This window comes from Nyctereutes procyonoides, unplaced genomic scaffold (assembly GCF_905146905.1).
Source record: "Nyctereutes procyonoides isolate TBG_1078 unplaced genomic scaffold, NYPRO_anot_genome, whole genome shotgun sequence".
Taxonomy (NCBI): domain Eukaryota; kingdom Metazoa; phylum Chordata; class Mammalia; order Carnivora; family Canidae; genus Nyctereutes; species Nyctereutes procyonoides.
The window spans coordinates 9682693-9697293 of record NW_026575126.1 but is presented as its reverse complement, the minus strand read 5'-3'; the positions used below and the strand labels follow the sequence as shown (position 1 = coordinate 9697293).

At 38.2% G+C, this 14601-nt stretch overlaps 1 pseudogene; it reads right to left on the bottom strand.

The window, feature by feature from the left end:
• Positions 1–255: 255 nt before the first annotated feature.
• Positions 256–886, bottom strand: LOC129520140 (high mobility group protein B1-like; annotated as a pseudogene).
• Between the last annotated feature and the right edge of the window lie 13715 nt (positions 887–14601).

Below are 14601 nucleotides of genomic sequence, written 5' to 3'. Positions count from 1 at the left end.
TACCAGGCAAGGTTAGTGGCTATTGAAAATACCACCAGGACAGGGCTATCTAAAGACACATTCGGTAGTGTGTTAACTAAAAAAAAAAAAAAAAAAAAAAAGAAAAGAAAAGAAAGAAAAAAGACATTGTACAGTTTAAAAACAAATTTTACACAGCCGTACATTTCAATTTTTTTTTCCTTAAAAGGAGTGAGTGGCGTACAGGGGAGTTAAATGCTTTATAGACAAGAAAAAAAAAACTGCGATAGAACCAACTTATTCATCATCATCATCTTCTTCATCTTCTTCCTCCTCCTCATACTCTTCATCTTCCTCATCTTCCTTCTCTTCCTTCTTTTTCTTACTCTATTCAGCCTTGACAACTCCCTTTTTTGCCGCATCAGGCTTTCCTTTAGCTCGGTATCCAGCAATATCTTTTTCATATTTTTCCTTCCGCTTAGCAGCCTTCTTTTCCTAAGGCTGCTTGTCACCTGCAGCAGTGTTATATTCCACATCTCTCCCGGTTTCTTTGCAACGTCACCAATGGATAGGCTGAGATGCTCTCCTTTGATTTTTGGGTGATACTCAGAACAAAACAAGAAAAAGGCCGAGGGAGGCCTCTTGGGTGCATTGGGATCCTTAAACTTCTTTTTTTGTTTCCCCTTTAAGGGGGGATATAAGTTTCCATTTCTCTTTCCTAATGGGCCTTGTCCACCTTACCCATGTCTTCAAATTCTCCTTTCTCCTTAGCAGACATGGTCTTCCACCTTTCTGAGCACTTCTTAGAAAATTCTGAGAAGTTGACTGAAGCATCTAGGTGCTTCTTGTGCTCCTCTTGGCAATTTTGCATGAAGAATGCATATGATGACATTTTGCCTCTCGGCTCCTTAGGATCTCCTTTGCCCATGTTTAATTATTTTCCTCATCGAGGCACAGAGTAGCCCAGCGCCCCTCTGGCTCTCACTTGCCCCGACGTTGTCTCTATGGAGCTCAATGTACTGCAATGGCTGTATTTTATGTAGGGTTTCCCAAATGGCTCTTTTTGATTTTGCAATCAGATTGCTTCAAAGGGGGAACTATTTCACCAGAGTTAACTTAAGTATCTGTGAGTATGATCTTAATGGGTTATCTCTTAATGTTTACTGATTATTCAGTTAGCTTCCCCAGGATACTGTAGCCAAGGGGTTATACTAGCTTTCCTTTCAAAACCAGGGCTAATATGGTATGCAGAGCAGAACTACTTTGAATTTGAAGTCACTGTTAGCCTTTTTAGCAAGAAATGTCATGTGCCACAGACTTTGAAGATATAGTAGCTGAATCCACATGCTTTCAGTTTTCAAACAAAATAAAAATGTGGAATTGTACAATATCACATTGCTTGTACCTAGGGCTGAAGTTCAAAAGGTATTACAAAGAAATAATAATTAACACAAACTATTTAACCAAAGTCAGCAGTATTCCTGATGGCAGAGACCTGAGTTTAACTTCATATATATTCCAGAAGTTGTTCTTCATAGTCCAGGCTTAACTACTGAAATTATATTAAGCATTGCTTTGATTCTTCTTTGGATATTTAATGCCTCCAGTTGATTATGTATTTTTTCATGCAAATTCTATTAGAGGAAAGCATCATTCCATATCGCCATTAGGAGATTCAACTATACTATCATTGAGCACCTGATATAACCCATTCCGATGGACTGAAGGAAAACTCTTCATCGCTTCTTTCAGAACAGAATGTAGAAGCTGGTTTTATCCTTAGTTTCTCTAACAATGGAATAAATTTTCCTCAAAAGTTTGGGAGTGGTGGTGAAGGTGGCCGTAAATGTAATGTTAAAACAAAACTGACTATTTGAAAATAGCAATTCAGAAGAGAGATGTTTGGCCACTCTAATGTTGCTTGGTGCTTCGAGATAGAAAATGAATGTAGGACTTACTTGCAGATAAAACTTATGATCCTTGGAGCAGTCTCACAGGCAGCCTGTTCTTTGCAGGACACTCCCTCTGGTCTCCATCCATGCCTTTGGTCCCCTTTCCTCCATTTTAGATAACTCAAGAAACTCAAAATTCCCTACTCATTGTTTTTCTCAATACTCTTCTTTGTTTCTTCTTAGTGCCTATCGAGTCATTCCTGCTTTCAATTCATTTCCCTGGCTTTCTATGTGCCCAAATTGTAGCATTCTAAGCTACATTTAAATGAATAAGATGCTCTCTTAATTTTAAAGATTTTTTAATATTAGGAAAAAATATGTTCACACAGTTTATGTAATGATCTCCCCTTTTATTGCAAGCATTGGTTCATGCATTTCTGTAACATATATTTTAGGAAGAGCACAAAAGCCAATAATTCTGTCCTATGTAATAAGTAGTATGATGGTAGAGATTTGATGTGTTGGTATCTTCAAGACAGGAGAGAGGAGGGAGCAAGTAATGCCTCCTGGGGAAATTTATGAGAGATACCCACCTGAAGGCAGGTAATATTCCTGTTTATTTTTCTGTTCAGACTTTGTAACTCCTAAATATAAGAGTTAGGAAGTGAAGAGCCCAAAAAGTTCAAAATCATTTCAGGGTGATTTTAATTTCAGTTAGGTATGAATGGTTTAATTCTGAAGGACTTTGGGTTGAATATTCTTCTTCTTGGTTATACTGGACCTGAAGATTTAATGTAATGGAATGTGTATTAGAGTTTTAAATGTGCTAATTTTATAATGCAGGGATCCTGTGGGGAGTCTATGCCCAGGGAATTAAGTTCAGCTGATTTATGCTAAAGAAAACTTGTAGAGTTGAGAGCTTCAGGCCAAAATGACTATGAAATATAATGCAGTATTTCTTTTTTTCAAAAGAGAAGAAACTGCACTAAGTAAGATGTGATTCTCTTTCTCTATTCTTTCCATAACACGGTGATATCTATAAGGATCTGTTGAAAACAAATTATAATTTCCTTGAGTTGGTTTCATTTTCTTATATTATCTTTAAACATATATTCTGGTTTGAATTGACTTACTCTTTTGTATAATTTGCATTCTGCATCAGTCACCTATTACTTACTTAAAAAAATCACTCCAACATTTAGAGGTTGACAAATATAACCAATTTTATTATATTTTTTTATGGTTCAGCAATCTGAACAAGGCTCAACTGCATGATTTTTCTGCTCCACATAGTATCGAATATAGTTACACGATGCTATTCATCTGGTAGGTGAGCTGATCTTTTTTTTTTTAAGATTTTATTTGTTTATTCATGAGAGACACACAGAGAGAGAGAGAGAGAGAGAGAGACAGAGAGAGAAGCAGAGACATAGGCAGAGGGGGAAGCAGGCTCCATGCAGGGAGCCCGATGTGGGACTCAATCCCAGATCCCAAGATCACACCCTGAGCCAAAGGCAGATGCTCAACTGCTGAGCCACCCAGGCATACCCAGATGGGCTGATCTTGAGGGTTCAAACATGCCGGGAGTCTTTGCAGGGATGACCCGAAAACTGGACTTAGCTGGGACTGTCCACCAAAGCCCCGACCCATAGCCTCACCTGCATATATATTCTCAAGATAGTCAAACTTCCAATATCACTCTGGAATACTAAAGGAACTATTCCATGAGAGATGGGTAGAGGGTAAATTCTTCTTATAATCTAGCCTTGAAAATTGCAAATTGTCATGTTTGCTACTTTCTACTAGGGAATTAGACTCTACCTCTCAATAGGAAGAGTAATAAAGAATTGGCAACCATCTCTAGTCTACCACAGTCTGATGACTGGCTTTACAATCATTTAAATTTCTAGCATTTGCAAAATATACTCAGTGCCCTCTCAGAACCCCTAAAAGTTTCATCCCATTATAATAGTGGGCTCAAGTTCAAATTCCAGGATTTTGATACCTAAATTAAGTCCAGCTTAGAAAATGTACTTAAATTCTGTCCCAGCCTGTATTTCTGCTTAAAACCTATCCCAAACATAATGGCTTAAAAATATAATTTTTAGTTCTCATGATTCTTTGGATTTACTGGGCCCAGTTGTCTGTCATTTGATATCTGTCATGCTATTATAATATTCAGACAGGACCTAGAAACGGAAGAAATACAACTGGTCACATGTTGACATTGCAACCATTAGGAACCTCCAAATGGAACTTGGAAGTGATTCTTCAGTTCTGTTCCCCTGGGTTCTTTATAATGCCCTTGAATTCCACCTTCCTTTTCCATAAGAAATCACCAGTACTTGACACTGTGTAAGCCTTTTCACCCTGCTTTGTTTTTGTAGAAGTTTGGAACCCTAAGAGCACTCTTCTATATTGTATTATCAGTCTCTCTTTTGGTCTAAGCTAGTGGTATAATTCTCTTAAAGATTCTGTGGGTTTTCTACAAATTATATTGGAATTCAAACAAAAAAATGCACCCACACATTGCCTTGAGGCAAGCTGCTCTCCAGCCCTGGCCATCTAGGACCCCATTGCAAAATTAGATCTTTAGGTTTCCTAGAAATCCTTTTGTCTAAAAAAAAGGGTCTACAAATCATACCCTTAAATCTTATGATGACCTATAAAGAGGTTTTGATCCCCACTCTTCGTTTTTTGTTTATCCAAATACCACATTTTACTTTGAGAATAGTTTACTAAGAGAGAGAATGAGGAACAGTTTTAATTTCAGGTCTAGTGTGTCCTGGCTCCTTTATGGTTCCTCTAAATTCTACTGGAAGACTGAAATATTTTGTCTATAGGCTACTTCTCTTTTCATACTTTATCTTAGGGATCTGTAAGAAGTCAGTTGGCACTTTCTATGTTCTGCCTGGAAATCTCTCCAGTGAGATCGATGAGCTCATTTAGTGACCTTCCTATTTTCCATCTTGCTGTAGATAACAGAGCTGCCAAAATTTTGCTGCTATACAAAAGGTGTGATTTTTGCTCTAACCTCTAAATGTTTTACTTATGGTCCTTCAATCCCTCACTAATAGTCTTTTCAAGGCTCTTCCAACTTCCAAAAAATCTCTTTGGTTTCTTTTCTTTTTTTCCAGCCTCTACGTGTCACCTGTTTTCAAAGTTTCCCACTTTCTGCTGCCAAATTCTGTTCCAGTTACCTTTTATTGCGAAACAGGTTAACACAAAAATTAGAAGATTAAAACAATAGTCATTTTTATCATATATCATGGTTTCATGAGTCAGGATTTAGGTCAGGACTCAGAAACTTCTTCATTTACATTGACTGAAGTGACTTAGTGGCATTCAGCTGGCAGAGGGTGGTATAGGTGGTCAAATATGGCTATTCACATGTCCAAAGCCTTCGCAGGGATGTTTGGAAGGCTGATTTCCTGTGAGACTCTCCACTAAAGTGCCTTCAAGTTGTCTATCTAGCTTAGCCATCTTAGGATAGCAGGACTTCTCACATAGTGTCTTAGGGCTTCAGAGAGTACATTATAGAAGACCTGGATGGAGGGGCACATGGGTGGCTCAATCGGTTAAGCACCTGACTCTTGCTTTCAGCTTAGGCCATGTTCTCAGGGTCTTAGGATGAGGCCCCTGATCAAGCCCTGGGGTTGGGCTCCATGCCCAGTGGGGACTCTACTCCTCTCCCTCTTCCTCTGCCCTTTCCACCTGCTTGCAGGTGATACAGGCAAGCACAGACTTTCTCTCTCTCTCTCTCTCTCTCTCTCTCTCTCTCTCTCTCCTTCTCTCTCCCTCTCCCTAAAATAAATAAATAAATAAATAAACAAATAAATAAATAAATAAATCTAGGGATGCCTGGGTGGCTCAGCGGTTGAGCATCTGTCTTTGGCTCAGGGCATGGTCCCAGGGTTCCGAGATCGAGTCCCGTCTCGGGCTCCCCGCATGGAGCCTGCTTCTCCCTCTGCCTGTGTCTCTGCCTCTCTCTGTGTCTCTCGTGAATGAATAAATAAAACCTTAAAATAAATAAATAAACAAATAAATAGATAAATAAATAAATAAAAAATCTTAAAAAAAAAAATCCGGATGGAAATTAAAGATTTCTAATGGCATAACTCTAAAAAATCCCAGAATGTCGCTTTTATTTCACTCCATTGGTCTAAGAAGTCACTTCAAATTAGATTTAAGGTGATGAAAATTATACCCACCTCTTCATGAGAAGAGTAGTAAAAAGGTTGCAGACGCTTTTATGTACTACACATTTCTACAACACAAAACCATTTTCCAAAGGAGCGTACTTTGATATGGGCTTTTGGATGTCTTTTACCTGAAGGTTATTTTGAAACTGGCAGTTAATTTGTCAAGAAATAACCCTGTTGTGCTTAAGATTCATATCATTACTTTTCATGGGGAAATTTTTTGAGTTGTAAAGTAACTAGTCTACAAATGCATGTTTAAAATCCTAACTGTCTAAATGTTTCAAGCGTCTACAGTTATGATTTTGTTCTGAAGTACAGACAATTCTTTGGGAAGATAAAATGTTATGTGGGAGTAAGTATTAATGGTTTAGTTTAAAATTAAATTTGGGGAGATGCCTGGGTGGCTCAGCAGTTGAGTGTCTGCCTTTGGCTCAGGGCATGATCCTGGAATCCTGGGATCGAGTCCCACGTCGGGCTCCCTGCATGGAGTCTGCTTCTCTCTCTGCCTGTGTCTCTGTCTCTTTCTGTGTCTCTCATGAATAAATAAATAAAATCTTTAAAAATAAATAAATAAATGAAATAATTAAATTTGGGAATATTTTCCCCACTATAGAAGTAATTCACATAAGCATTGTCAAGGTAAATCTATAAATTAGCTTTGATGATAAGGCTATGCTATGTGTGATAGAATATGCAAACATCCCCAAATTTTACCATTCCCAAGTCCCTGCTCTTGCCAAGTGACTTCCTAGTTACTTTATAATTACTTGGTCTTGGCCAATACAATTAGAAATGACAGTGTGTCAGTTCTTTCTGGATCTCACGAGTCTTTGCAGGCTTTTACTTCTGTCACTGCCATAAGAACATGCTCAGATTAGCTTCTGGAGGATAAGTGACATGTGGAAAATAGCTGAATTGCCCTCGTCACTCCAGCTAGCACCACCCTAGATTCACCAATACTCAGACACCCTCAGCCTGATGCAACTGAGTCTGAAACTCCAAGCAGAGTCAAACCTAAAGTGCCAGCACACAGACTCATAAACTGAATAGTAAGACTGTTTTCTGTCACATACTTTTGGAATGATTTCCCATTGAGTATTATTGTACTAAGAAACAACTGATGTAGAAATTGGTTTTAGGAGTAGGGTAATGCTGAAGCAAAAATCTAATATGTGATACTGGTTTAGGGACAGAGTTGCAGGAGGGCTGTAAGCACGATGAAGAGACTTTAAAAAGAAGTTGGAGAAATAGTAAGGAAAGCTAAAATATGGTGGCATGTTATGTAGTTGCAAAAACATTTGGTAAACCTCTTACCTGCTTTAACTTACCAAGAGTAAAAATGTAATTAATAAAAACTAATAAATATTTAATCTTGATCACAGAGATTTCCAGTTAAAAAGTTGAAAACAGTAGTTGTCTCTCATTAATTATATATGAAAATGTACTACAAGAGATGAGCTCGAAGTGATATTGAAAATGTGCAAATAAAAGGAAGATAGAAGCACCAGAACCTATTGAATTGGAAGATAAAATTGTTTCTCATCTCCAACCTTTCATGCTAGACTTGGCATAGGGGGAAAGGCCAAATCAAGGCTATGGGTCACTTTGTTACGACCTCAGGAAGGATTAAGCAGTGAATAGTAAACCCGTTCACCTGACAAAAGGGCTTCTAAGAAATGTATGACATAGTTCCAAAACAGCCATACAACCCAAGCACTATAAACAGGTCTAGTGAGAGATGCAAGTCTAAGAAAGAATAGGGCGTATGGCTTTGAATCTTGAATTGTACTGGGTCAAATATTTTTTTTTTTTTATGATAGTCACACACAGAGAGAGAGAGAGGCAGAGACACAGGCAGAGGGAGAAGCAGGCTCCATGCACCGGGAGCCCGACGTGGGATTCGATCCTGGGTCTCCAGGATCGCGCCCTGGGCCAAAGGCAGGCTCCAAACCACTGCGCCACCCAGGGATCCCTGGGTCAAATATTTAAAATACACTCAACATGTTTGAGAAAGATGAATTGGCAAAAGAACAATCCAGCTGACCAAAACTGGACTGAGATTTTGCAAAATGTAAATAGATCTTAATTTAATATGACCTTAATTTAATATGACCTTAATTTAATATGACCAGAAAACAAGCTTTCAATGATCTTCATAGAGCAAACTTCCCAACTGTCTTTATTTATTTTTAAGAATTTATTTATTTTTTCATGAGAGATGCTGAAAGAAAGGCAGAAGCATAAGCAGAGGGAGAAGCAGGCTCGACTGCGAGGATCCTGGGATCAGGACCTGAGCCAAAGGCAGACAGACGTTCAAACAATGAGCCACCCAGGCGCCCACGCAACTGTCTTTAGAAGTACCAAAGGAGCTCATGGGAAATGAAAGTTATCCCAGAGAGCAGAGCTGAAAGCTATAGAGAATCACAGAACGAAAAACTTTTCTTAGTTATCAGAATTGGCCCTAAGAACATTCTCCAGTCCCAGAATAGAGGGCCGGGCTATCACTGTACAGTGCAATTTCACTATTTTGAGATGAGTGACTCCTGAAGATCCTCAGATTCTTTATCTTTTCAAATAGCAGTGTTTATTGTTATCATTCCGCTGCTGTTTCACCACCTTTATGCCTAATGTGAGAGGAAACAGAAAACTTGTCTTCTTTGTTTCATAGACCACAGATTAAAATCAGCTACATTCAAATTTATGTAGAGCACATGTTCCTGGAGATGGAATTTATGTGTGTTTGGATGAGGGGTGAGTATATTTTGCATGAAGAACAGATATGAATAATTGTGGCATTAAGAGCAGACTAATGGGACGCCTGAGTGGCTCAGCAGTTGACCGTCTGCCTTCGGCTCAGGGCGTGATCCTGGAGACCCGGGATCGAGTCCCACATTGGGCTCCCTGCATGGAGCCTGCTTCTCCCTCTGTCTATGTCTCTGCCTCTCTCTGTGTGTCTCTCATGAATAAATAAATAAAATCTTGAAAAAAAAATAAAAGAGCAGACTAAAGCCTCGAATGTTGGCTCAAATTCTTCATCTCTGTGGACTTAAACTCTTGACATATGAATTTGTGGTGGTCTTTCTTTCTGACCCTTGGCTTATCCACGTGACATATTTTGACAAACAGAACTGTGAGATCAAAACTGAAGAGGCCTTATGGGTATCTGTTTTCTCTCTGTTGAACTTTTATTACCATCACCCTGATGACATACATGCTCAGTAAGATCAGATACGTGGAGGAGAGCCGAGTCCCCCTACTCTTACAAACTGAGACCAGCCTATTCCAGGTAATATTCAAGCTTATCCCCAAACATCTGAATGAGCCCAGCTAGAACCTGAAAATATTGCCTAGATAAATCAAATAGGAATTATATCCTGAGTTCGTACACTTAGTAAATGCTTATTGTTTTAAGACATTGAGATTTAAGATTGTTATTTAGTTTTTTGTGGCAGTAGACATTTGATACATTGCTTTTAAAACTTTTTATAAAATATTTCAGGCAAATATAAAAATATTGGTGATCCTAAAAATTAAGAGCTGTGTATTTAACCAACATAAGAAATAAATATTCCAAATACCTTTGAAGCCTCTGTGTATCATCAAATTCCTTTCCTTTTCTATACTCCAAAGATAGCAGCAGTCTCATTTTTTATTATCCTTAAGCATCCTCACAATTCTACTATGAAAGCATTTCTCTGTAAACAAAATATAGCAGTGTTTTTCATTTTTTTTAATTATGTGATGATAACATTTTTTATCATCTGCAATGACTTTTTATACTCAACATTATATATTTTTAGTTTTTACCATTTTAAAACACATAGCTCCAGTTCAAGCATTTTCACTATTGTATTGCATTACTTCATATGGGTATGCTACAATTTATTAAAGAATTTTCCTCTATATGGATATTATGTTATTTTAGGCCATTGGACTCCATTTTGTATACTGGCTGGATATAGGAATTTGGTTTTAAATTTTATATCCTACTGTTCTGAGTTACTAAAGCAATGAAAAGTCCTTACACCAGCATATATTTTATTCACGCTTCAGAATTTGTCTCATGTATTCAGCTAACAAACTCCAAATGTAATACTATTTATGTTGACATATTCCATACTTCACAACTCTGCAAAAGTAGCAAAGTTCCTATAAACATAGATTGGCTTCAGCCACCAGGAACATTAAGAAATATTTTTAAATAATATATAACTATTTTGTATAGACTTACTCAATGTGCTATCAATCCTGAAAACACAATTTGCATTATTTGCTCACAATTTGGAAGAATCAAAACAGACTCCTTAGCATTTCGCTTTTTCATCTTGGCCTGGGATCATTGCTCTAGGTGTGCATTAGAATACAGAGAAGTATTTATGTGAGATTGGCTAACATCCTGTGCTAAGAAGGAATTTTTGGGATTTTAAGTGTGCAACAAAAGCCTCTTAAACGGATAATCATAAAGAGCTATAAATAAAATTAAACATTTATTTTATTATTCAGAATATCTCTTAGTGATTCTACATGGGGCTTGCTTCTCCTAAGTAGATACAAATATGTTATTTTTACAAAGCAATTCATGTGTACTGAGGGAAGCTATTATTTCAATAAGCTCTGAAACATTAAAGGCAATATATTCAAATGAAATTTTGTGACCCGTGCTCCTGGTGATGCCCGTGCTGCAGATTGTTGACTTATCTTAATACCAAAATACTTATGTTGAAAATATTTGCACTCCATTTCATTCACTACAGAGTATGACTTTCAAACATGAGAAAATCTAAAACATCTAGACAGCCCTATACTAATGAATCATATAGATTACTTCTTTTGTCTCTTGTTAATACTATTAAAAAGGATTCAGACTCGTAATTATTTTTTAACAGACCAAAGACTGACCTAATTTAACTTTCCTTATTTTTAATTCTAACAACAGCTTATTTCCATCATTATAATATCACTTTTAAGACTTGAGGGCTCCGAAGAACTGAAGAAAGAATTTACATTTATTATCAAGAATTTCTTTAGAAAACATGTAAAGAGCAACAGGGATGCATTCACTTTTTGATAAAAATGGTTTAAAAATATTTAGATTTTACACTACTTGAATAATGTTTGTGTCAACTTGCTATGCTCTGTCTTGGCTCAATTTTAGAGTTCGGTTCATTTATTTTGCTTTTGATTTTTGTTCTTTTTAAATTATGGCAACTTTATAGCAATTCCATTTTCTCTCATTCATTTAGCTATTAAATAATATTTTGTGATTTTTTTCCTAATGCTATTTGAACTTCTATTTCCATAAACTTTATATATTTTTCAAGAGTCTATATAAACACCACTACAAGTAGGTGTTACCTGCAAATTTCAACATAATAATGTGTCTGAATCACAATGCAAATAATTGAGAATTGAGTCAGGCCATAGATCCCCAAGTTAAAATCAATATATATATTTTTTTAGTCTCTATGTGTTCTCCATTTAAAAACTAAACTTAAAGCAATCACTTATTGTTTAGTCTCCTTCATAACTGATGTATTAATATTCATTAGAAAAACAGAAGCTAAAAGTTTAATGTGGTGAAGAACTGTCTTCATATTTTAATTCACATCTATCTTCTAAATTTATAGATGTCCCTACTGTTAATATGCAACAAACCACCCCAAACTCACTGGCTTAATACAACCTTAATTTCATATTTCCTACAACTGCCTGCAGTGTCTGAACAATTTTTCTCTTGGTCACACATGGACTCACTCATTCAGTTCCATTCAACTATGAGCCAACCAGTGGCTGAGCTCAGCTGGGAACCCTGAAAAAGTGAGTCCTTCTCTCCAGGTGGTCTTGCAAGGAAGCTCCATTGACTTCTTCAGATCACAGTCATCTCAGAGTTTCAAAAAGGCTAAGCTGACTACAGAATTTGTGGGGTCTAGTGAATGTGAAAATACAGGGCCCTTGTTTAAAAATTATTAAGAGTTTAAAGATTTTGTATTTATTGTTATTCATTAGAGACACAGAGAGAGAGAGATAGGCAGAGACATAAGCAGAGGGAGACGCAGGATCCCCATAGGGGAGCCTGTTGCGGGACTCAGTCCCAGGACCCCAGGATCACAACCTGAGCCAAAGGCAGACACTCAAGCACTGAGCCACCCATGCATCCCTAAAAATTATTAAGAGTTTAAAGATGACAGCAGTAGAGCATTAAACCAAGTGCGGGTCCTTCTGAATATGGGTCCCTGTGAGATCGCCCAGGCTGCAGGCCCAAGAAGCCAGCCCTATAAAATAGTAACAGTGGGAGCTACAAAATGACCCAAGGGCCTTGGATGTTGATGTTAAGTCATGTGAGTCATGCCAGCCAGATTCTATGGGCCAACAAGAATCCCAAGACCAGTGCATACTCAAAGGGGTGGACAGAAAAGGGAAGAATGTGTGACTATATTTTTCAATCTACCCCAAGAGAGGTTTTAATTCCTCCCCTTCTTAAATCATCTAGCCATTCTCGGTATTTTGCTCATTTCAACAAAGGCAATCAGTCTTGAAAAGCTTTAACTAAATTATTTAACAGAATCAGATGCAACCTGCTATTTCTAACCCTGTTTACTTAATTTTCAGAATTTAATTAACCGGGAGGGGAGGTTGAAAATAAATAAGGAAATACAATTGTTAAAAACATCTATAGATTGAAAAGATTAAGTATATTTGGAAGGAAAAGGGGGAATCTTAAGGAATCATCAGGGTTATTATTAGACTTTATAGAGATGTCTGCCAGATAATTTACTACGTACAAATGCATCAGAGTGGGTGTGTATGGAGCTATCACATTTTAACAAAACAGACCCATGTAATTTCGGGGTCCAGTGTGAGCTCCTGGAAAGCACTAGAGTACTCTACAACTCAAATGAGAATTATCCTCCAATTGTTGACAAGAGATCAGGCTATGAATACGTGTTTCTGGGCTACAGTGAAAAGGAACTAGTTTGCCTTAAAGATGGCAAAAAAAAAAAAAAAAAAAAAGACCTCATCAACCAAAGCCTTTAAATCTCAGGAAGAAAGGGAAAAATTTGGGGTGCTGTCATTTTCACTATGGGCCACCCACATCCTTAGAGCAGTAGCGCTAAGGTCACTGTGCTACGATTAGCAATAAAAGGCTGCTTTATAATCTTGAGAGATTCATTTTCCCACCAATACTTGGGTGTCTTCAGTATTATTTTAATAGTGTCTTTTGATTTTATTAACTTTTCTTGAAGCGCAGCCTTCCCTTTGAAGGAAATGGGTCTTAATTCTCTCCATCAATTCTGATCTTTCTGTGACATTCTATTACAACGTCTCTATGCTCTCATTCTAAATTTGCATTGTCTTCCTTTACTGATGCCTGAAAACGTTTGGGAGGACGATTGTTTTTAGCCCTTCTAAGGCCATCTTCATCTTATTTGTACGAGATCGAAACATTTGTTTAATAGGCAGGAAATGGATCTAATATATTTTGTTGTAAAATGCGATCACCATAGAGACTTTGTTGGCTCCATGACTAGGAGGGAGTCAAAAAGTTCAGGAGCTGGAAACTGGAGGTTTCCTGGTGTCTTCCAGTAAGACTTCTGTCGTGACTGCAGTTTTTCCACTTGAGAAAGACACAGGAAAGGGGAAAGAAGAACAGTGATGTGTGTTTCCAACATCAGGGTAATTGAGGGGTTGGATTATTCTGCTGAGAGTGCATCGAAGAGAAGAAAACCCATTACCTGATGGGAGCAAAGAACCCGGGGAGAGGCCAGATTGCCCGAAGTATGGTGCTCACAGCGCTGGAAGCGAGCATGAGACAGGGCCTCCTGCAGCGGCAGACAGAAGGATCCTTCCCTGCCCCTGCACTGAGCAGGAATGAGGCTGAGGACACGGAACAGGCCGGGCTTCGTGGGACTTTTCAGCCTTCCATATGCTCTCTACCACTGCCAGGCTGCATTATGTTAATTAAACCTCTTATTCTGAAGTGGTTATTACAAAAGAGGTCTGCAGTGTCCAGCATAGGAGGCAAGCACAGGAAGACAGGACGGGGCGGGGTGGGAGGGCCATCTACTGAGAAATGAGGGGCAGCCCAACCACCAGGATCTGGGCATTGGGGGGAAAATAAACTCAAAACAAGATGATCTGGTCTCTGTGCTTTTAAATGAGACTGTGAGCTCTGTCCCCCAAACAGCAGTGTGAGTAGTAGATACCTTGGAGCCAAATTTCCTAATTAGAATAGTCTCAAATGACCTCGAGTCTCCTGCCAAGGACACCAGTGGAAGAGAGTAGATGAGCGCTTTCCTCCTTGGGGCTGCTGGGCCTTCATACTCCTCCTCCCCTCTTCCCTGTGGTGGTGTCTGAAATGGCAAATTTCACACTAGAACTGGGAGGAGAGAGTAAGGTACCGAAAAGTCTGTATGAGGTCCCATTTCTGTAAAATAATGACAAAAATAACTTGTCTACATGACTGCACACAGATGATTAGAACAATGAGAGATGAGAGATAGATCTGTTAGATGGACCTTTATTGTTGTTCTTATTTTATAAGCCTGGAG